General features: G+C 40.1%; 2 long non-coding RNA genes across 2 annotated transcripts in view; one reads left to right on the top strand and one right to left on the bottom strand.

The window, feature by feature from the left end:
* Positions 1-14164, top strand: part of LOC139437184 (uncharacterized) — a 21991-nt gene extending 7827 nt beyond the window's left edge. The window contains exons 2-4 of the long non-coding RNA XR_011646953.1: positions 12461-12608; positions 13157-13844; positions 13946-14164. This is a non-coding gene — a long non-coding RNA (uncharacterized lncRNA). The remainder of the gene's footprint in view (positions 1-12460; positions 12609-13156; positions 13845-13945) is intronic.
* The window catches only part of LOC101415362 (uncharacterized), a 70683-nt gene continuing 54271 nt past the window's right edge, over positions 5338-21749 (bottom strand). Inside the window, exon 3 of the long non-coding RNA XR_011646952.1 lies at positions 5338-21749. This is a non-coding gene — a long non-coding RNA (uncharacterized lncRNA).

The raw sequence follows: 21749 nt of genomic DNA, 5'->3' as shown, positions 1-21749 counted from the left end.
AAAAGCAAGACGATGATGCAACAAAACCTGAAAGAGAAGGAAAGTCCAGCAGATGCCACCACGTGCCTTGCCACGTGGCAGAGGGGTCCAGGATCCCTGGCAGCCAGTCTTCAGGGAGAAAGCATTGCCTGATGATGCCTTCATTTGGCTATTTCTCCCAGCCTCAAAACTGTAAACTTGTAATAAATCCCTTTGCAAAAGCCAACGCATATTTGCATTTTGGCAGCCTAGCAGTCTAAAACAAGCCCCACTTGGTTTCTCCTGCCTTTAATGGTTTTCAAACTTGTATGCCAGTGTCAGCCCCGAGGGGGGAAAGGCGCTGATACAGAGCATTCCTCTTCTACACATAAAAGTCATGAGCCACTGTGCGTCACCTAAACTTGCAGCACCTGTTGGGCCTTAGAGGGCATCATCCATCACCTTCCAGATGATGAAACCCAGGCTCACCTTTGGTCTGTGGCAGAAGAGCATGGGGTTCAAAAGTGCAGGCACTGAGCCCAGACTACCTGGGTTCAAACCCTGGCTCCACTTTCAAGCTAATGCCAAGGGTTTCTTGATCCGGGAAGTGGAGGTGTAACAGTCCCTGCTTCGCTGGGCTGTCATGAGGAATGAGACAATACAGGTAGGTGCTTGGTTAGAACAGGTCCTGGCACATAATAAACGCCTTAATTGACTATTACTATCGTGATCATCAATCAGTGATTTGCTCAAGGTTACACAGCTCAATAGTGGCAGGCATAAGGCGCTTTTGCATTGCTGGCACACCCCACCTCTGCCCAGTTAGGGCCTCGAGCTGTAGAAAAACAGCTTTCCCAGTCCAAGGAAGGGAGAGAACAGCCCAGGGGGGCAGTGGATTCAATCCCAAAACACCAGCCGATCCTTCTGATGGTATGATTTGTCAAATAGTTGTCTTTAGTGGGGCTGATTATGCAGTCAGGTAATAAAGATCTGCACTGTAAGGCATCCGTGTAAGAGATGCAATTATATGTGCATTTCTGAGAGCAAAGACTGTGTAAAAACTTCAAAAAAATCTTCTTCTCGATGTAGAGCAAAGACCCCATTTACTCCTGGCTGCTGTGCCACCTTAGCCTGCTGTTCTGAATTAGGACAGTGCTCTGAAGCAAACACACCGACACACCAATCAGCAATGACAAACCTACGGGCGCTTGAATTCAGATGAGCAGGCTGCACCCAGCAGGTGAGAATGCTCAGAGCCTGAAAGGCAGCGAGAAAACCTCAGAGAGCTGTCAGTGTTTAATTCTATTTCCAATTCTATGACACGAGCAGGAAAGAAACTGCATGCAATTAATCTGCTTCTTTTCCTTGACTTGTTTAGTTAAATAGAGTATTCACTGTCAAATAGTTACCTAAGGGACCTTGGTGGAAAATCTGAAAAAAAGAACTTTTTGGGGGGTCTGATTTGGATAGAAATAATCTCCTTGCAGCCGATATTCAGAAACTGGCATGCCCTATTCACACTCCCTACGTAAATACCCGAGGAGGCACCCTGCCATTCTTTTCATCTTTGTCTATTTTCACAGGCGGTGCACCTCAGGGGATACAGCCAAAGACAACGTCAACAAAGCAACCACCAGTCACTACTACAGCTGTGGTCTTAAACGCAAAATAAAAAGGGAACCTATGGAAACAAAACAAATCATTTACATCTCCTTAAAAACCAGTAAGGAGGTTCCTCAAAAAATTAAACATAGAATTACTGTATGACCTAGCAAGGCCACAACTAGGTAGATACCCCAAAATATGGAAAACAGGGACTCAAACTGATACTTGTACTCCAGTGTTCATAGAAGCATTATGCAGTCACCAAAAGGTGGAAAAAGCATCAGATGAATGGCACATACCTGTAGTAGAATATTAATCAGTCATGAAAAAGAATGGAGTTCTGATACATGCAGCAGTATGAATGGACCCTGAAGACATCATGCTGAGTGAATTAAGCCAGACACAAAAGGACAAATATATGATTTCACGTAGAGAAAATATCTAGAATAAGCAAATTCATAGAGATGGCAAGTAGATTAGAGGTTACCAGGGGCTGGGGTAGGAGGGAATAGGGACTTACTGTTTTATGGGGACAGAGCTTCTGTTTTGGGGTGCTGTATATGTTTTGGTAGTAGTTGGTAGTGACAGTGCACAACACTGTAAATATAATTAATGTCTTTGAAATTTACACTTAAAATGGCAAATTTTGTTACATATATGTTACAATAATTAAAAAGAAAAAGTAAGAAAGAGGGTATATACAGAATAATAACAAGGACTCAAAACATGTTTTCAGAAAGAATTTGATTTTTTTAAATGTCATGTTTTAGTTTATGAATATTTTATTTTTTTTCTTAATTTTTTTATTAGAGCAGTTATAGGTTTGCAGAAGAAAATCACACAAAAAGTAGAGTTCCTGTATACCCCTCCCACTCACAGTTCTCCCTATTATTAACTTTTTGCATTAGTATAATAACTTGGTTACAATTGATGAAACAATTTAATTATAATTATAATATATTAATTATAATCCATAGTTTACATTAGGGTTCACTATGTTGTACAGTTCTATTGTTTTGTTTTGTTTTTTTAAATTCTGGTAACATGTATACAATTTAAAATTTCCCGTTTTCACCACTTTCAAGTATACAATTCAGTGGTGATAATTACACTCACAATGTCGTGCTCCCATCACCACCATTCTTCCATCACCTCAAACAGAAACCCTGCACCCATTAAGCATTGACATCTACTCCCCACTCTCACCTCACTCCTGGTAATCTAGGTTCTAATTTCTGACTCTATGCATTAGCATATTCTAATTATTTCATATAAGTGAGATCATACAATATTTGTCCCGTGTCTGGCTTATTTCACTCAACTTGACGTCTTCAAGGTTCATCTATGTTGTATCATGTATCAGAGCTGCATTCTTTTTTATGGCTGAATAATACTACATTGAATGGATATACCATTTTTGTTTATCCATCCATCTGTTGACAGACACTTGGGTAGCTTCCATCTTTTGGCAACTGTGAATAATGCCACTATGACCATCGGTGTGCAAATATCCGTTTGAGTCCCTGCTTTCAATTCTTTTGGGTATATACTTAGAATCGGGATTGCCAGATTACATGGTAATTCTATACTTAACTTTCTGAGGAACCACCAAACTGTTTTCCACAGTACCCACAACATTTTACATTTCTGCCAATAATGTATGAATGTTCCTGTGTTTCCACATCCTCTTCAAAATTGTATTTTTCTGATTTTTTAAAATAGTAACCATTCTAGCGGATACGAAATGGTATCTCACTGTGGTTTGATTTGCATTTCCCTGATGGCTAATGATATTGAGCCTCATTTCATGTGCTTATTGACCATTTGTATTTCTGATTTGGAGAAATGTCTATTCTAGTCTTTTGTCCATTTTAAAATTGGGTTGTTTGTCTTTTTGTTGTTGAGTTGTAGGACTTCTTTGTATAGTCTAGATATTAAACCCTTATCAGATATGTTGTTTCCAAGTATTTTCTCCCATTCTGTAGGTGGTCTTTTCACTTTCTTGATAATGTCCTTTGATATATAAAAGTTTTTAATTTTGGGAAAGCGGATTTAGCTCAATGGATAGACTGTCCGCCTACCACATAGGAGGCCCAGGGTTCAAACCCAGGGCTCCTGACCTGTGTGGTGAGCTGGCCCACGTGCAGTGCTGATGCACACAAGTAGTGCCATGCCATGCAGGAATGTCCCCCAAGTAGGGGAGTCCCACGCACAAGGATTGCACCCTGTAAGGAGAGCCGCCCCACATGAAAAAAAGCACAGCATGCCCAGGAGTGGTGCCGCACACACGGAGAGCTGACGCAGCAAGATGACACAACAAAAAAGAGACACAGATTCCCGGTGCCACTGACAAGAATGCAAGCAGACACAGAACACAGCTAATGGACACTGAGAGCAGACAGTGGGGAGGGTGGGGGGGTGGTAAGGGGAGAGAAATAAATAAAAACATAACTCTTAAAAATAAGTTTTAAATTTTGATGAAGTTCCATTTTTCTTTAGTTGCTCACGCTTTCAGTGTAAAGTCTAAGAAACCACTGCCTAACACAAGGTCCTGAAGATGTTTCCCTCTATTTTGTTCTAGGAGTTTTAGAGTTTTAGTTCCTATAGTTAGGTCTTTGATCTGTTTTGAGTTAAGCTGGTTTTTGGGGTTTTTTTTTTGAGATACCAGGGCCAGAGACTGAACCCCAGACCTCATATGTGGGAAGCTGGCACTGAACCACTGAGCCATATCACTCCCCTGAGTTTTTTCATTTGTTTGCTTGTTGTTTTTTGTTTGCTTGTTTGTTTTTAGGAGGCACTGGAGACGAACCCAGGACCTTACATGTGGGAAGCAGGTGCTCAACTGCTTGAGCCATGTCTGCTCCCAACCTGATATTTTAATATCATTAAAATAGACATGATGGAAAGAGCAGAATATCAGACTTCCTTTCTTTTAATTTTGTTGTCCAGTGTTACTTTTATTTTGAATACACATGGTGACTCAAAGGCATATCCTGTCTTCTGGACTCAGGTCCATAAAGGAAGGCCTCACCAGAGCTCTCTTCCTGGCATTCTAGGGAGCCCTCTGAGACAAAGAGACTTCCTTCAGAACGAAGAGGAGCGCTTACCCTGTGGATTGGTTAGCCAGAGGGGCGCTGAAGCAAAATAACAGAAATTGGTTGGCTTTTAATAAAGGGTATTTATTTGGGGTAGGAGCTTACAGATACCAGGCCATAAAGCATAAGTTACTTTCCTCACCAAAATCAATTTTCACGTGTTGGGGCAAATGACTGCGAACGTCTGCCAGGGTTCAGGCTTCCTGGGTTCCTCTGGGCTCAGCACCTCTGTTTTCTCCACAAGGTCAGCTGTAGACTATGAGACTCTCTAGGCTTTGCCTTTCTCCACAAGGTCAGCTGTAGACTATCAGGCGGATGGCTCTGTCTCCCTCCCTGGGGCTCCAGCTTCAGCATCAAACCCCAACATCAAAACTCCAACATTAGAAGCCTCCAACTCCATCCTTTGCCATGCCTTTTATCTGTGAGTCCCCACCCACCAAGTGTGAGAGCTCAATGCCCCACTGGCACATGACGTTTTTAATCAGGTAAACCTCTGAATCCAATATAATTGAATATGCCCAGAGGAAAAGATCAGTTTACAAACATAATCCAATATTTCTTTTTGGAATTCATCAATAATATCAAACTACTACACCCTGCCTCTATCTTAAGTTGAGAAAACATGCCATTTAAAAGCCAGGTTCTTAATTTTTTTTCTTCTTTTTAATAAATTTTATGCTTTTTCTGTATTTTCAGAATATTTTTTATAAAAACAATGTCTTACTTTAAAACCAAGGAAAAAAATAATACAATTCTTTCCATTGAGGGAATGGGGAACCCAGGTCAATAAAGAGTGTTCACCAAGTGCCTCTAACAAAGCTACCCAAGAATGTGGCCTCTGCAGTTCATAAACCCCATATCTAACAAACAGCCCAAAGCTCAGGGTGAGAAAACCAAAAATGTGCCTGCCACTGTTGAAACAGAGTAGGATGATGCATTTGTATGTTAGAGATGATTTGACAAAGGTGACCGCCACTGTACAAAAAACCAACGAGCCCAAGATGAGTATCTTAAAGGAGAATTCAGGGACTGGTGTTCAGACATTGACACCCTGAGGAAGAGCTAAGAGTGGTTCCGCTGAGGTGGCAGCAACGCCTGTCTTCTCATGCCAATTCTTGCTTTGCTCTCCCTCTTTGCTCTCTTTGTTTGGAGCTGGGCACCTTCAAAGCCTTGCCCTATTATTGCAGAAACCACACCTTACTGTCTACATTAACTAGTCGTTGGAAGCACTATTTTGGGCTTTCACCTTTTCTATTCAATTCCAAAGATTAACACACATCCTTCTTACCAATTGTGCACAGGCTAACCCTCAGCTTTCCATTCTCTAACCTCATTCTATGTTCTTGTGACCCATATTCAAGTTATTAACTCCATGAGATTACACAATATATTTAGTTCATAGTAGTGCAATCATACATTATTTGTCCTTTTGTGTTGGCTTGCTTCACTCAGCATGATACCTTCCAGGTTAATCCTTGAGTTCATATGCTTTACAATTTCACTTCTTCTTTCAGCTGCATAATATTCCATCATGTGAATATATCACAGTTTGTTTATCCATTCATCAGTTGATGGACACCTGGGTTGTCTCCAAATTTTGGCAATCATGAATAACACCTCCATGAACAGTAGTGATATTGTAGCAAATCATGTAGCAAATCTATATTCAACTTATTTAGGAACTGCCAAACAGTCCTCCAGAGTGTCTGTACCATCCTATCTCTCCACATCCTCTCCAACACTTGTAGTTCTCTGTCTTTTCAATAGTGGCCATTCTGATAGGTGTGCAGTGATATCTCATTGTAACTCTGATTTTCATTTCCCTAATCGCTAGTGAAGTTGAACATTTTTTCATGTACTTTTTCACCATTTGTATTTCTTCTTGGGACAAATGTCTTTTGCCCATTTTTTAATTGGGTTGTTTGTCTTTTTATTGTTGAGTTGTAGCATCTCTTTATATATCATGGGTATTAAATCCTTATCAGATATGTCATTTCCAAATATTTTCTCTTTTTAAGTTGCTGACTTTTCACCCATTTGACAAAGCCTTTTGAGGCGCAAAAGTGTTTCATTTTGAGGAGATCACATTTATCTATTTTTTCCTTTCTTTTCTTTTCTTTTTTTAATTAGGAGGCACCAGAAACAGAAACTGGAAACTCCTATGTGGGAGGTGAATGCTCAATTGCTTGAACCATACCCTTTCCCCTATTTTTTCTTTTGTTGTACGTGCTTCGGGTCCAAGAAGGGACCACATGATAGGTGGTACAAGAAGTCACCACCTATCACAAGGTCTTTAAGATGTTTCCCTCCATTTTCTTCTAGTAGTTTTAGGGTCCTGGCTTTTTATATTTAGGTCATTGATCCATTTTGAGTTGATTCTTACATAGGGAGTGAGAAAGGGGTCCTCTTTCATTTTTTTGGTTATCAATATCCATTTCTCCCAGCACCATTTGTAGAAGAGACTGTTTTGTCCCATTAATATGGCTTTGATAGGTTTGCCATAGAGGTGAGGGTTTATTTCCAAACTCTCAGTTCTATTCCACTGATCAATGTGTCTATCTTTATGCCAGTACCATGCTGTTTGACCACTGTAGCTTTGTAATATGTTTCAAGGTCAGGCAGTGAAATTCCTTCCATGTTGCTCTTTTTTTTTAGAATGCCTTTGGCTATTTGGGTGCACTTCCCTTCCAAATGAATTTGGTAATCATCTTTTTTAATTCTGTAAAGTAGGCTGTTGGAATTTTGATTGGTATTGCATTGAATCTATAAATAGTTTGGGTAGGATTGATATCTTCATGGTATTTAGTCTACCAATCCATGAACATGGAATGTCTATCCATTTTTTCAGGTCTGCTTTGATTTCTTTTATGATTGTTTTGCAGTTTTCTGCATATAGATCCTGTACTTCTTTGGTTAAATTGATCCCTAAGTATTTGTGTCTTTTTATTGCTACTGAACATGGAATTTTTCCCCTGATTTCCTCCTCACATTGTTCAATACTAGTATACAAAGACATTACTGATTTTTGTGAGTTGATCTTGTATCCTGCCACTTTGTTGAACTCATTTATTAGCGCAAGTAGCTTTGTCATAGATATTTCAGAATTTTCTAAATAAAGGATCATGTCATCTGTGAATAGTGAGAGTTTTACTTCTTCCTTTTCAATTTGGATACCTTTTATTTTTTCTTGTCTAATTATTCTAGCTAGAACTTCTAGCACAATATTGAATAACAGTAGTGACAGTGTACATCTTCGCCTTGTTCCCAATCTTAGAGGGAAAGCATTCAGCCTTTCCCCATTGAGTACAATGTTGGCTGTGGGTTTTTTCATATATGCCTTTTATCGTATTGAGGAATTTTCCTTCTATTCCTATCTTTCAAAGTGTTTTTATCAAGAAAGAATGCTGCATTTTGTCAAGTGCCTTTTTCTGCATCGATAGAGATGTTCATGTGGTTTTATCCCTTCAATTTGTTAATATGGTATATTATGTTAAACGCTTTTCTTATGTTGAGCCATCCTTGCATACCAGGAATAAATCCCATTTGACCATGGTATGTAAGTCTTTTGATATGCTATTAGATTCTATTTGCAAGTGTTTCATTGAGAATTTTTGTTGCTATGTTCATAAGAGACAATGGTCTATAATTTTCTTTTCTTGTACTGTCTTTATCTGGCTTCGGTGTTAGGATGATGTTGACTTCATAAAATGTGTGTGGTAATCTTCCTTTCTCTTCAATTATTTGGAAGAGTTTAAGCAGGATTGGTGTTAATTCTCAAAATGCTTGGTAGAATTCACCTGCGAAGCCATCTGGTCCTGGACATTTCTTTGTTGGGAGATTTTTTATGAGTGATAAAGAGTGTCTCTTTACATGTGATTGGTTTCTTATATTTCTTGTAGTGTCAGTGTAGGTTGTTTATGCATTTCTAGGAATTTGTCCATTTCATCTAGGTTGTCTAGTTTGTTGGCATACAGCTTCTCATAATATACTCTTATGATCCTTTTTATTTCTGTGGGGTTAGTCATGACTTCACCTCTTTCATTTCTGATTTTATTTATTTGCATCTTCTTTCTGTTTTTCTTTGTTAGTCTAACTAGCAGTGTATCAATTTTGTTGATCTTCTCGAAGAACCAGCTTTTGGTTTTGTTGACCGTCTGTATTTTTGTTTTGTTTTGTTTTTTGTTATCAAGTTCATTTATTTCTGCTCTAATCTTTATTATTGCTTTCCTTCTGCTTGCTTTAGGAATGGTTTGCTGTTCTTTTTCTAGTTTCTCCAGTTGTTCAGTTAGATCTTTGATTTTAATATAGGTGCTTAGGACTATAAATAGAAGAAAAAATATCTTCCTTTTTAATATAGGTGTATAGGTCTATAAATTTCCCTCTCAGGACTACCTTTGCTATATCCCATAAGTTTTGATAAATTGTACTCACATTTTCATTTGCCTCAACATATTTACTGATTTCTCTTACAATTTCTTCTTTGACCCACTGATTATTTAGAAGTGTTTTATTCAGTCTCAAAACTTTTGCAAATTTACCACTTTCCCATCTATTATTGATTTCCAGTTTTATTCCATTTTGATCTGAGAAGAGGCTTTGTATCATCTCAATCTTTTATATTTATTGAGACCTGCATTGTGCCCTAATATGTGGTCCATCCTGGAGAAAGACCCATGGGAACTTGAGAAGAATGTATAACCCACTGAGTTTGCATGTACTGTTCTGTATATGAGCTATAGGTCTAGATCACTTATCATATTGTTCAAGTTCTCTGTTCTCTTTTTGATCTTCTGTCTAGTTGTTCTACCTAATGATGTGAGTGGTGTGTTGCAGTCTCCAACTATTATTGTAGAGATGTCTATTTCTCCCTTCAGTTTTGTCAGAGTTTACCTCATGTATTTTGGGGCACCCTGGTTAGATACATAGATATTTATTACTGTTATTTCTTCCTGGTAGATTATGCCTTTTATTAATATATAATGGTCTTCTGTTTCTCTAATAATTTTTTGCTTTTGAAGTCTATTTTGTCTGATATTAGTATAGCTACCCCTGCTCTTTTTTGGTTACCATTTGCATGGAGTCTTTTTCCAGCCTTTCACTTTAGCTGGTTTGTTATCACTGGGTCTAAGGTGAGTCTCTTGTAGGCAGCATATGAATGGCTCATGTCTTTTCCTCCATTCTGTCAGCCTATGTCTTTTGATTGGGGAGTTGTATTAGTCTGCCAAAGGGGTGCTGATGCAAAGTGCCAGAAATCTGTTGCTTTTATAAAGGGTATTTATTTGGGGTAGAAGCTTACAGCTAGTAGCCCTAAAGAGTTCAATTCAAGGTTGTTTTCTCACCAAAGTCAGTTGCTATGTGTTGAAGCAAGATGGTTGCTGCTCTCTGCCTGGTCTCTCAGGATTTCCTATCTCAGTCTCTGGCATAGCGCTTGTTTCCTTCTGGGCCTTCTTAGCTGCTCAACTAATCTTTTCTGTTCAGCTGCAAACTATCTGACAAGTGGCTCATCACTCCTCAGGGCCCCAGGATCAAACATGACAGAGCTGTCTCTCTTGTGTCTTCTTGAGTGAGTGTCCATTTATATAGGACCACCTTAAGTCACACCTTACTAATGTGGTCAAATCAAAGCCCTAATCTTAGCAGGTAATTTAATCAAGGGCCCCTCAACTTAATCCAATATAATCAAAGGGTATCACACCCAGAATAGATTAGTTTACAAACACAATCTTTCTCTTTTGGGGATTCATAAATAATCTCAAACTGCCACAGGACGTTAATCTGTTCACATTCAAGGATATTACTGTAAATGCATTATTTACTTTCACCATTTTATTCTTTGGTTTCATATGTCATACCTTATTTTTGTCAGTCTTTTTACTTTTTGGTTAAACTTTCTTCTATTCTTGCTTTCTACACTCTCCTCTAAGCCTCTCTTGCCTGTCTTTTTCTTTCAGCTGTAAGCTTCCTTTAATATTTCCTACAAAAGTGTATTCCCGTTTATGAACTCTCTTAGTTTCTTTTTGTTTGTGAATATTTTAAACTCACCTTCATATTTGAAGGACAATTTTGTTGGATAAAGAATTCTCGACTGGCAGTTTTTCTCTTTTAGTATCCTAATTATATCATATCCCTGTCTTCTTGCCTATATGATTTCTGATGAGAAATCCACATTAAGTCTTACTGGGTGACCCTTGTCTATGATGGTTTGCTTCTCCCTTGCTGCTCTCAGAATTCTCTCCTTATCTTTGACGTTTGATGTACTAAGTAGTATGTGTCTTGGAGTAGGTCTATTTGGATTTATTCTGATTGGGATATGCTGAGCTTCTTAGACATGTAAGTTCATTTCTTTCATGAGAGTTGGGAAATTTTCAGCTATTATTTCCTCAAATATTCTTTCTGCCCCTTTTCCCTTCTCTTCTCCTTCTGGAATTCCCATAACAGGTATGTTATTGCAATTCATGTTATCATTCAACTCCCTGAACCTCTGTTCAATTTTTTCCATTCTCTCTATATTCTTTTCTCTCTTTTATTTCACCTATTCTGTCTTCTGTATCACTTGTTTTTCTTCTATCATTTCAAGTTTGCTGTTGTATGCCTCTAATGTGCTTTTTAAAAATTTATTTCTCCCCACCCCCTCATTGTTTGCATTTGCTCTGTGCTGTGTCTTTAGGAGGCCCTGGGAACTGAACCTGGGACCTCTGATGTGGGAGGGAGGCACCTAATTGCTTGCACCACCTCTGTTTCTTGCTTTGTTGTGTCTCTCATTATGTTTTTTCTTCTTATGTCTCCTGTTGCATCATATTGTTGTGTCAGCTTACTATGCCTGCCCATCATGCCAGCTCACTTTCTTCTTTAGGAGGCACTGGGAACTGAAACATGGACCTCTCATATGGTAGGCAGGAGTTCAGTCACCTGATCCATGTCCACTTCCCTAAAAATTTATCTTATTTTTTCTTTATTTATCCCCTTCTTCCCCCAGATGGTTCTCATCTGTCTTTCTGCTCAATGTTTGCTTGCCTTCTCCAGGATGCACCAGGAACTGAACCCAGGGCTTTCCCACATGGTGGGGGAGTCCCCAACGGACTGAGCCACATCTGCTCCCCTGCTTTTTTTTTTTTTTTTGAAAATATACCAGGGATTGGACCCAGGACCTTGTACGTGGGAAGCAGGCATACACTGAGCTACACCTGCTTCCCTCTAATGTGTTTTTCTACCACTGAACCACCCATGTACTGCTTCTAATGTGTTTTTGATCTCACCTATCATGCCTTTCATTCCCATGAGCTCTGTTACTTTTCTATTCAGGTTTTCAAATTTTCTTTGTGCTTACTCAGTGTCTCCTTGATGTTCTTTATCTCTTTAACCCTATTGTCTTTCAACTCATTAATTTGATTTTGGAACTTTATGTGTATCTCATTGATTAGTTGTCTCAAATCCTGTGTCTCTTCTGGAACTTTGATATATTCCATTTCTTCCATTTTCTTAGTATGGCTTGTAATTTTTTGCTGATGTGTAGGCATCTGATTAGGATGGTAAGAATACTCAGGTGCTCAAATTCTTTCTCTTTTGTAGGGATTTAGTGGTGGGAGGCTGTGTGTTACTGCTGTTCTTTGATTATTGGCTCACCCTGTTTGGGGTCTTTACGATTGCCCCCGTTAGCTGCTCAAATCTGTGCCCTGGATCCAGGAATGGGTTGCAGACCCACTCCTAGGGCTTTGGGGAAGGAGGTGCTAAAGGCTGGAAAAAGCCTCTCTTATTTATTTACTTTTAATTTTCTCACATGCACTTCCTTGGTCCACCAACAGCCCTCTCATTTCAATCCCTGGTCGGAGTGTGTTTGCTGCAACACAGACTGGATCAGTGTAACAGAAGATCTTGCCTGGAGGCTAAAAGCCTCATGATTCAAACTTTCTCAGAGGCAGTTCTACAACCTTTGCTGGCAGCCTTTCCCAGGTAGGATATAATTCCACTCCCCTCTGTGTCCTCAACAACTAGCCTGGGTTAGTAGAGAGGGATATTGAAAGGGTCAGATGTCTTTAGTCCCTTGAAGGCTCCTGAGGTACACAGTGAAGCAGTCCCCCAACCTGGAAGGGCTCATGGGACACAGCAGACCTGTGGGTCAAAAGCTGAGTCAGCTTTAGGTTGTGTCTCTCTATCATCCCTTTCCTGGGGAGGTGGATCCCTGGGACCTCCTTCATCTGTAGCCACGGGCCCCAACGCCTGAGAATTTTAAATTGTCTATAGGGTGGGGGAGGATACCAGCAGTTGCAGCTACACTTTTTAACTCAACAATTTTGTTGTCACAATTCTTTTCCTTTGTCTGGTCTCTCTTCTGGGTAGTATCTAGCCTTTCCCTGCTGTCCTAAACCCTAGAAGATTTTTTTCCAGGCCACTTCTGCCTATCCTCTACCTATTTCTCTAGGACAGAAGAGTGTCCTGTATCTTTGAGTTTGCCATCTACCTGGAACTGGGACTCATTGATCTTGTTTTTACTCTTCCAGGACAGTTCTGCACAGGCAAATGGTTTGATTTGTCATCATAAGAACTTCCTGAAAAATCCATCAACTCTTGAGTGGGAAGCATCAAAGACCATTTGTGTGCTAAGTTTCTTTGAATCCTGTACCTCAAAATCTTTGCCTTGCTGTTTCCACCAATTCTGAACTGTTCAATAATGATTCTTACCCACTCCTAATCAAATCCCCACATTGAAAGACCTACCTAAACCAAACTTCCAATTTTCAATAAATTCCCATCTTACCTTCCCCCACAAGACACTGCCAAAGCTCTGTTGAGTTTCTGTTCTCTCTCACCAAAGTATTGTGGGTTGACTTGTTTCCTCCAAAAATATAGGTTAAAGTCCCAACCTCTGGTACCTGTGAATGTGACCTCCTTATTTGGAAATAGTGTCTTTGCAGATGTTATCAAATGAAGATGAGGTCATACTGGAGAGGGGTGGACCCTTCTCCAACATAACTGGTGTCCTTATAAGAAGCAGAGGAGAGACACAGAGAACATAGTGGAGAAGGCCATGTGAAGCTGGAAGCAGAGACTGGAGCGATGCTGCCACAAGCCAAGAACACCTGGGGCCAGCAAAAGCTGGAAGAGTCAAGGAAGGATTCTCCCCCGCAGTCTTCAAAGGGAGCAAAGTCCTACTGACACCTTGATCTTGGATTTCTGGCCTCCAGAAATGTGAGAGAATAAATTTCTATTCTTTTAAGCTAGTTCTTTGTTACAGCATCCCAAGGAAACTAATATATAAGGTAAGCAACAAACTCAGTTTGATCTTACAGGTTGTGTTAGGAATGTTTAGAGAGCCAGCTTTTGACACAGTATAAGAGGCTATGATGCCCAGCACAAAAGAAAATGCAGCCTGCCCAGGAATGGTGCTGCACACATGGAGAAGCTGACACAACAAGATGATGCAACAAAAAGAAACACTGATTCCCGTGCTGCTGAAAACAATAGAAGTGGACAAAGAACACGCAGCAAATAGACACAGAGAACAGACAACGGGGGGGGGGGGGGGGGGGGGGGAGGGGAGATAAATAAATAAATAAATAAATCTTTTGGAAAAAAAAGAGGCTATGAGATTTGTTTGATTTTCTGGACATTGCATCATTGTATTTTGGGGAGAGCATTAATCAAGCTTATACACGAAGGATAGGATTGTTAATTTTTTACATTAAAAAAAAAGCTCCTTCAGAATTTCCCAAAGTTCTACTTTACTTCCACCTGTTATCAAGAAGTTTTTTGTTTTTTTTCCTCCCCTTCCCTCTCCCCCTCCCTGCTGCCCTACTGTTTTTGCTGTCTGTGTCCAGTCACTGTGTGATCATTTGTATCTATTTCTCTTTCTGTCTTTTCTCTTTTTCTCCTCTAGGATTCACCAGGATTGATCCTGGGGACCTCTGATGTGGAGAGACATTCCCTGACACTTGTGCCACTTCAATTTCTGGTTTCTGTTGCATCTCACCTTGACTCTCCCCTTCGTCTCCCCTTTTTGTTGTTGTTATGTCATCACCTTGCTGCATGGCTCACCGTGTGGACCTGCCTCACCATGTGGAGCTGGCTTGCCACATGGGTACACATTTACCAGGAGGCCCCAGGGACTGAACCTGGGTCCTCCCATATGGTAGATGGAATCCCAATCACTTGAGCCACATCTGCTTCCCTATCAAGAAGTTTTGAGATGTTGGAGACAGGTTGCCCAACAGAAGAGACCAGAAAAGTGGAGAATGATGGATGTATTTTATAATGACCATATGCCACTCATCAAACAGCAATTTTTGGCTAATAAAAAGTATACACCACTACCAGCCAAAGGAAAAAAACAAACCAAAAACCTATATACTTAACACCACAAGCTCTGTATTTTCAAGATTTTCCAAACTTTTTGACACAAACCAGAAAGGAAGGTGGCACCATCCTCAACATCCTGGAAGCTCCAAAGTTCCTGCCCAATGTGCTCAGGCCTGTGCCCAGGGACCTAGACTCCATTCAGCTCCAAGTGAGCCATTAAAACACTCTCCCACTCAAGCCCTTGTTGGCAAAATATAATTGAAAAACAAAATCTTCTCCCTACCTGGAAAACCTCTCCACAAAGTTCGGAGAGCAAGAAAACCAATTATATTATTGAATAAGCATTGAACCAGAATGGAGAGGCTAGGAGAAGACAGGAGGGCCCAGACCGGCTTAGCCTAGCCCGAGATTCACCAGCAGCCTGACCCAGAATGCAAAGAGCAGACAACTGGGGAGGGGGGGGGAAGGTGAGGGAAATAAATAAGTAAACAAAAAACCAAAAACCAAACAACCACTTTAAAAAAAAAAGAAATGAACTAGAGTTTTTTTGACGATACTGAGGTCTTAAGAGTACAAGAAAAATACTGTACCTGCATCCAGACACCAAAGAAATGTTATCAAATAAGTCTATTAGGGCCTACACGACCCTTCCAACTACCTCAAAAGAAAAAAGAGCTACAGCATCCCAAAGGGATCTCAACAAACCATCCAATCCAGACTCAGTCTTCCAAGATAATCAACTACACCTTGATCATCCAGGTGTTGAACATTCTGTAGAGAAAACACCAGGAAGTTAGCTTAATACTGAATCCCTGCCTAGGGCACCCTTAATCATCTACTCCCTGGTTAAACAAGGAAGAACGTCCTGAATTAAAGTTCTTTTTTTTTTCTTTCTTTGTACCGAACGGCATTAGTTTTGTTTTCATGTTATTGGGAGAAATTTCTAAGGTATGGATATGCCACCTGAAACTGTTTCAAGGACCTATTTTGTGGCCTTAAGAGCCAGGGGCATTCTACCTTTAAACAAAGGAAAATTTGGCCAAAGGAGAAAACAAAACAGAATTACTCTTAGAATTGAACAAAAGGAGCCCCTTTCGTGAGCCCCACACTTCACAAGGCCCGTAACACAAACACACAAACACAGAAGTATTAAAGAACAGTGGGCACGTGTGTCCCTTGGGGCCAGTATCCAATGCCGCCCCAGCATGGCCCATGACCTTCAATGTACTCTTTCATGACTAACACTGTACAGGCCCCAGAGAAATGCTTCTCCACATCTCTTGCCCCATGTCTTCAAAATAAAGGCAACATTTCTGAATACTGTGAAGGTTTAAGGGTTGTTTCACTGCCTTCTTCAGAGACAAGCACTGCTTCCAAGTGTGGGGAGAATTTGAACAGCAAAAGTGTGGAGGTAAGAGAAAGAACTAACTTGTCAGTTTCTTCCTTTCAGACGCCAGAAATGCAATGGACCTTTGCATAACAAAACATATTTCCCCAGTTGTGTCGAGTATCTAAATTCTTCTTCCAATACTTCATTCTGGAGGTATTCACAAATGAGCATGAAATTTGCAACTGATACACATGATGGCTGAGGAATACTTTGCAATAGTAAACAATTCATGTAGCCCTTAAATCTGGATAAATGAAACCTAGACATAACATGTATGAGTTGTTATATCACTTATTTACATTGGTAACTAGATGGACATTGAACAATGAAGTTGTGGATAGTTTCTTTTTCATAAAAATGTGTTATAGGATTCAATTACATTTTCAAAATAAAATTTAAATGTTCAGATTTATTTAAATAATTTTGACTTTAAATTTTTATTTATAACTTTTAAGTATTATATAATTTGTGGGTCTCCTTTCATACTATTACAAGAGACCTTCACAAGAGTTAAGAGTGGGACTTCTGGAATGGTTCTCCTAGCACAGCAGACCCTCTCTACAGCAAAACAACTATTTAGTTGGTGAAAATTATTTTAAAAAAACAACCACCACCAAAAAAAAAAAACCAAACAAACAAATAAAAAACCACACAAAAAAAACCAACAACACAACCCAGTCATTTAAATTGTCTTAAGGGCATGGGCAAACAGCAAATGGGGAAACATTTATTTAAGAAAATATACTGAGTGTCAGTAAAAGCAGTAAGAGTCTATGGCCTTTGAACTACAAACTGCTCCCGTCTTCCCCACCCTGGGCAAATGCAGCCAAGAGGTCCCTCTGTTCCTTGCCCCAGCTCCAAGTTCAGGGCTACAGTTTCACCCTGGGAGAGGCAGGCTGCCAGAGCCTCTCATGCCTCCCAGGTCCTCTCTGTAACACAGAAGCTGTATGACAGACAGGCATGGCAAAGAGGACTGGGACACCTTCTTCCACCAACTGCCACTTGTAGGGCAGAAGTATCTTAGACACAGCAGGCCAAGAGCACTGAGGTCCCTATCACCCAGCCCAGCTGGCTCATAGGGTGGAGGCACCATATTAGGAGGGGGAAGCTGAGAAGACCAAGAGCTACCATCCTCCCAAGGCCCACTTGTAGAGCAGGTTGTCACTTTAGGAGAAACAAGCTGCTGCCTCTGTCCCCAGTTCCGCTGCAGTGGTGCAGAGTTTCTGTCCAGGGGAAGAAGCAGGCTGAAAGGACAGAGAGCTCTTTAGTTCAGCCTGAAGGGACTGACTATATTTCAAACAGTGTGGAGTTCATGCCTAAGGGTATCGTCCAAACCAATGGGTATTTTGGCGGTAACCAATTAAGAGGAGCTGGTAACTTCACAGTCCTGCTAGGAACAAGCAAAATGGCAGGTGAAGTTTAACCGAGAGAGCCAGGGAAAGACACAGCCAAGAGTCCTCTTGGGATCACACTCATACCTGGGAATCCAGAAGAATGTGAGAATGCCCTTGGCTGCACCCACTCAGGGACAATCAGAGCAAGACATGGAGCAGAATACTTTGAAAGCATTCCCCAAGCCACACAGATCTACCAGCACAGGGAAGATGCCTCACTGGCACAAGGAATTTGAGCACTATTTCTGACCAAACAGTGGCTAAACAATAAGCTATTCTTACCCAGGGATGACCCCCAGGAAGCTTGACTTAACATGAAGTCACACTCATCCTTGGTAGTCTGGAAGAGACTGTATAAATATCCAAAGCTGCACACTCTTCATAGGGGGAACTTATAAGCTACTAGTCCTTGGATGAGTATGGGCAAAACCATGAACTCCCTGAACTGTGAAAGCAGTCCCCAAGACACACACACATTCAACGGTATGGAATGAAAATTTAACTGGTTAAGGTGGCTTTAGCACAACCATTAACCAATAAGTGACTTTTGCTGACCTGTAGGAAACTACGCTAAAAGTTAAAAAAAAGAAAAATCTGAGCAGGACATCTGAAAATGCACACTGTAAGGGAAATAGACTACACAAAATTAATTCACCTAGGTCATTAAACAGATAAACAAATAACCAAGCAAAACACAGAAACAATAAAGAGTTTGGTGAGTGGTGCAGGGATTCTGTATTCAGAGTTGCTACAATATAATTTAAACTGTCCCATTTTCAACAACAAAAAATATATAAGACATGCAAAGAAACAAGAAATGGTAACCCATACACTTGGAAAAAATCAGGCAATAGCAATTGCTTTTGAGGGTCCCAGATGTAGAATTTAACAAAGATCTCAAAGTAGCTACTATAATGATGTTTTAAAAATTAAAGAAAACCATGTTTTAAATTTTTTAATGGTATGATAACAATGATTCATCAACTAGGGAATATTAATACATATAAATTATTTCTTTTAAAAGGAAATTCTGGAGCTGAAAAGTACAGTAACCAAAATGGAAAATTCACTAAAGCAGATTAGAGTTGGCAGAAAGCAGAATCAGCAAACATGAAGTTAGAGCAACAGAGATTGTGCAATCTGAAGGGGAAAAAAAAGTAAAAAAGAATGAAGAAAAATGATAAATAGCCTCAGGGAAATGTAGAACATCTTCAAGCACATCAACATATGTATAATGGGAAAGAATGCAGATGAGGAAAGAAAGAGAAAAAACATTTGAAGAAATAATGGCTAAAATTTTTCATCATTTGATGAAAAACACTAATCTACACATCACAGGAGCTCAACAAACTCCAAGTAGGATAAATACAAAGATATCCACACCCAGAAACATCATAGTCAAAATGTTGAGAGTTAAAGATAAAGATAAAATCTTGAAAGCAGCAAGAAAAAAATAACTCATCATATATAAGGGAATGACAATAAGAGTAACAGCTAACTTCTCTCCAGAAACAATGGAGACCAGAAGACAGTGGAACAACATGTACAAAGTGCTGAAAAAGAAAAATACTGCCACAAAACATCCTGTATTAAGCAAAACTGTCTTTCAACAAATGAAGGTTGCATTAGTTTCCTAGGGCTGCTGTACCAAATTACCACAAACTGGGTAATTTGAACAGAAATTTGTACTCTCACAGATCTGAAGACTAGAAGTCCAAAACCAAGATATCAGCAGGGCCATGCTACAGGACAGATTCTTTCCTTGTCTCTTCCTAGCTACTTGTGGTGGCTGGTAATCCTTGGTGTTCCATCGCTTACAGCTGCATAACTCTAGTTTCTGCCTTCATCGTCATATGACCCTCTCCCCTGTGTGTCTGTGTCTGTGTCCATTCTCTCTTCTTATAAGGACACCAGCCATATTGGATTATGGACCTGCCCTACTCCTATAAACAAAACTAATTACATTCTAAGGTACAGGGGGTAAGACTTCAAAATATCTTGGGGGAAACAATTGAACCCATAACCAAGGTGAAATAAAGATATTCCAAATTAAACAAAAACTTTAGAAGCCATTACTAGCAGACCTCCCTTACAAGAAATATTAAAAGAAGATCTTCAGGTAGAGAGGAAGTAACACAAGATAGTAATTCAAATCCACATGAAAAAGCAAATAGCTCTAGTGAAAATAATTATGTACCTTTACTGAAAAAAATTAAAGAGAAGACCTAAATAAATGGAAGGACACTCCATGTTCATAGATCAAAACACTATATATTGCTAAGATGTCAATTCTCCACAAACCAACTTGCAAATTCAATGCAATCCCAATGAAAGTTCCAATAGCCTTCTTTACAGAAATGGAAAAACTAATCATTAACTTCATTTAGAAGGGTAAGGAGCCCTATATATTAGTCAGGGTTCTCTAGGGAAACAGAATCAACAAGGGACATCTGTCAATAGTAGGAGATTGATCAGAGTCTCTCACGTAGCCATGGGGATGCACAAGTCCAGGTTTCGCAGGCAGGCTGCAGCCAGGAGCTCTGAGCAAAGTCCAGTGAAGATTCTTGACGAGTGCTGGGAGATGTTGGCTGTCCAAAGATGAGCTGGGAAATTCTCTCTCAATGCTGGAATCACTTCCCCATTTACAGGATTCAGCTGATTGGGTTAAGCATCACTCATTGCTGATGGCAATCTCCCTGAATGATGTAATTATAACCAGCTATCTATGATTCACCACTGCAGTAAAATCAAATGGTGACTAAAGTCCATAAATGCCCTTGTATTATAGCTAGCCCAGGGCTTGCTTGACCAAACAACTAGGCACAATTACCTGGCCGAGTTGACACAATACCCTAACCATCACAGCCCTAGTAATCAAAACCATCTTGAAAAAGAAGTCAAAGTTGGAGGATTCACACTTGCTGGTTTTAAAACTTATCACAAAGCCACTGTGATCTAAACAGCATCATATTAGCACAAGGACAGAAGAATAAGCCAATGGAATGGAATTGAGAGTTTAGAACTAAACCCTCACACCTATGGCCAATTTATTTACTTATTTGTTTATTCATTCATTCATTTATTTATTTAGAAGTACCAGGGCCAAGGATTAAACCTGGGACCTTGTATGTGGGAAGCCAGTGCTCAGGCACTGAGCCATATTGATTCCGCAGCCAACTGATTTTTGACAAGGGTGCCAAATCTACTCAGTGGAGAAAGAATAGTCTCTTCAATAAATGGTATTGGGGAACTGGAGAGCCAAATGCAAAAGAATGATGGTGGTTCCTGGCCTCATATCATGTATAAAAATTAACTCAGAAAGCGGGTGTAGCTCAGTGGCTGAGTGCCTGCTTCACAGGTATGAGGCCCCAGGTTCAATCCTTGGTACCTCCTAAAAATTAAAAATTAAAAAAATAAAACAACAACAAAAATTAACTGAAAATGGATCAAAGACCTAAATATAAGAACCAACTATAAAACTCCTAGAAGAAAACTTAGGGAAGCATCTTCAGGACCTTGTGTTAGGCAATGATTTCTTAAACTTTATACCACATGGACATGGGAAGTCCTGGGTTTGGTTCCCTGTGCCTTCTAAGAAGATGAGCAGATGCAGTGAACAGATGCAATGAGCCAACGTAATGAACTGATTCAATGAACTGATGAATGAGCAGACACAACGAGCAGGGAGCAGATGTGGCTCAAGTGGTTCCACCTAACATATGGGAGGACCTGGGTTCGATACCTGGGCCCTCCTGGTGAAAAATAAGAGTAGGCGTGCCCACGCAGCAAGCCCGCATGTAAGTGCCTGCATGGTAAGCCAGTACCTGTACAAGTGCCCACGTGGTGAACCAGTGCCTCGTGCAAGTGAGTCACGCAGCAAGATGGTGACGCATCAAAAGAGAGACAAGGAGAGAGTCAAGGTGAAGTGCAGCAGAAACCAGGAACTGAGGTGGTGCAATTGATAGGGAACCTCTCTCCCCATCAGAGGTCTCCAGGATTGAATCCCAGTGAATC

Source organism: Dasypus novemcinctus, chromosome 21, assembly GCF_030445035.2.
Source record: "Dasypus novemcinctus isolate mDasNov1 chromosome 21, mDasNov1.1.hap2, whole genome shotgun sequence".
NCBI classification, from domain to species: domain Eukaryota; kingdom Metazoa; phylum Chordata; class Mammalia; order Cingulata; family Dasypodidae; genus Dasypus; species Dasypus novemcinctus.
The sequence above is the reverse complement of the archived record's forward strand: the minus strand, read 5'-3'. Positions and strand labels throughout refer to the sequence as shown.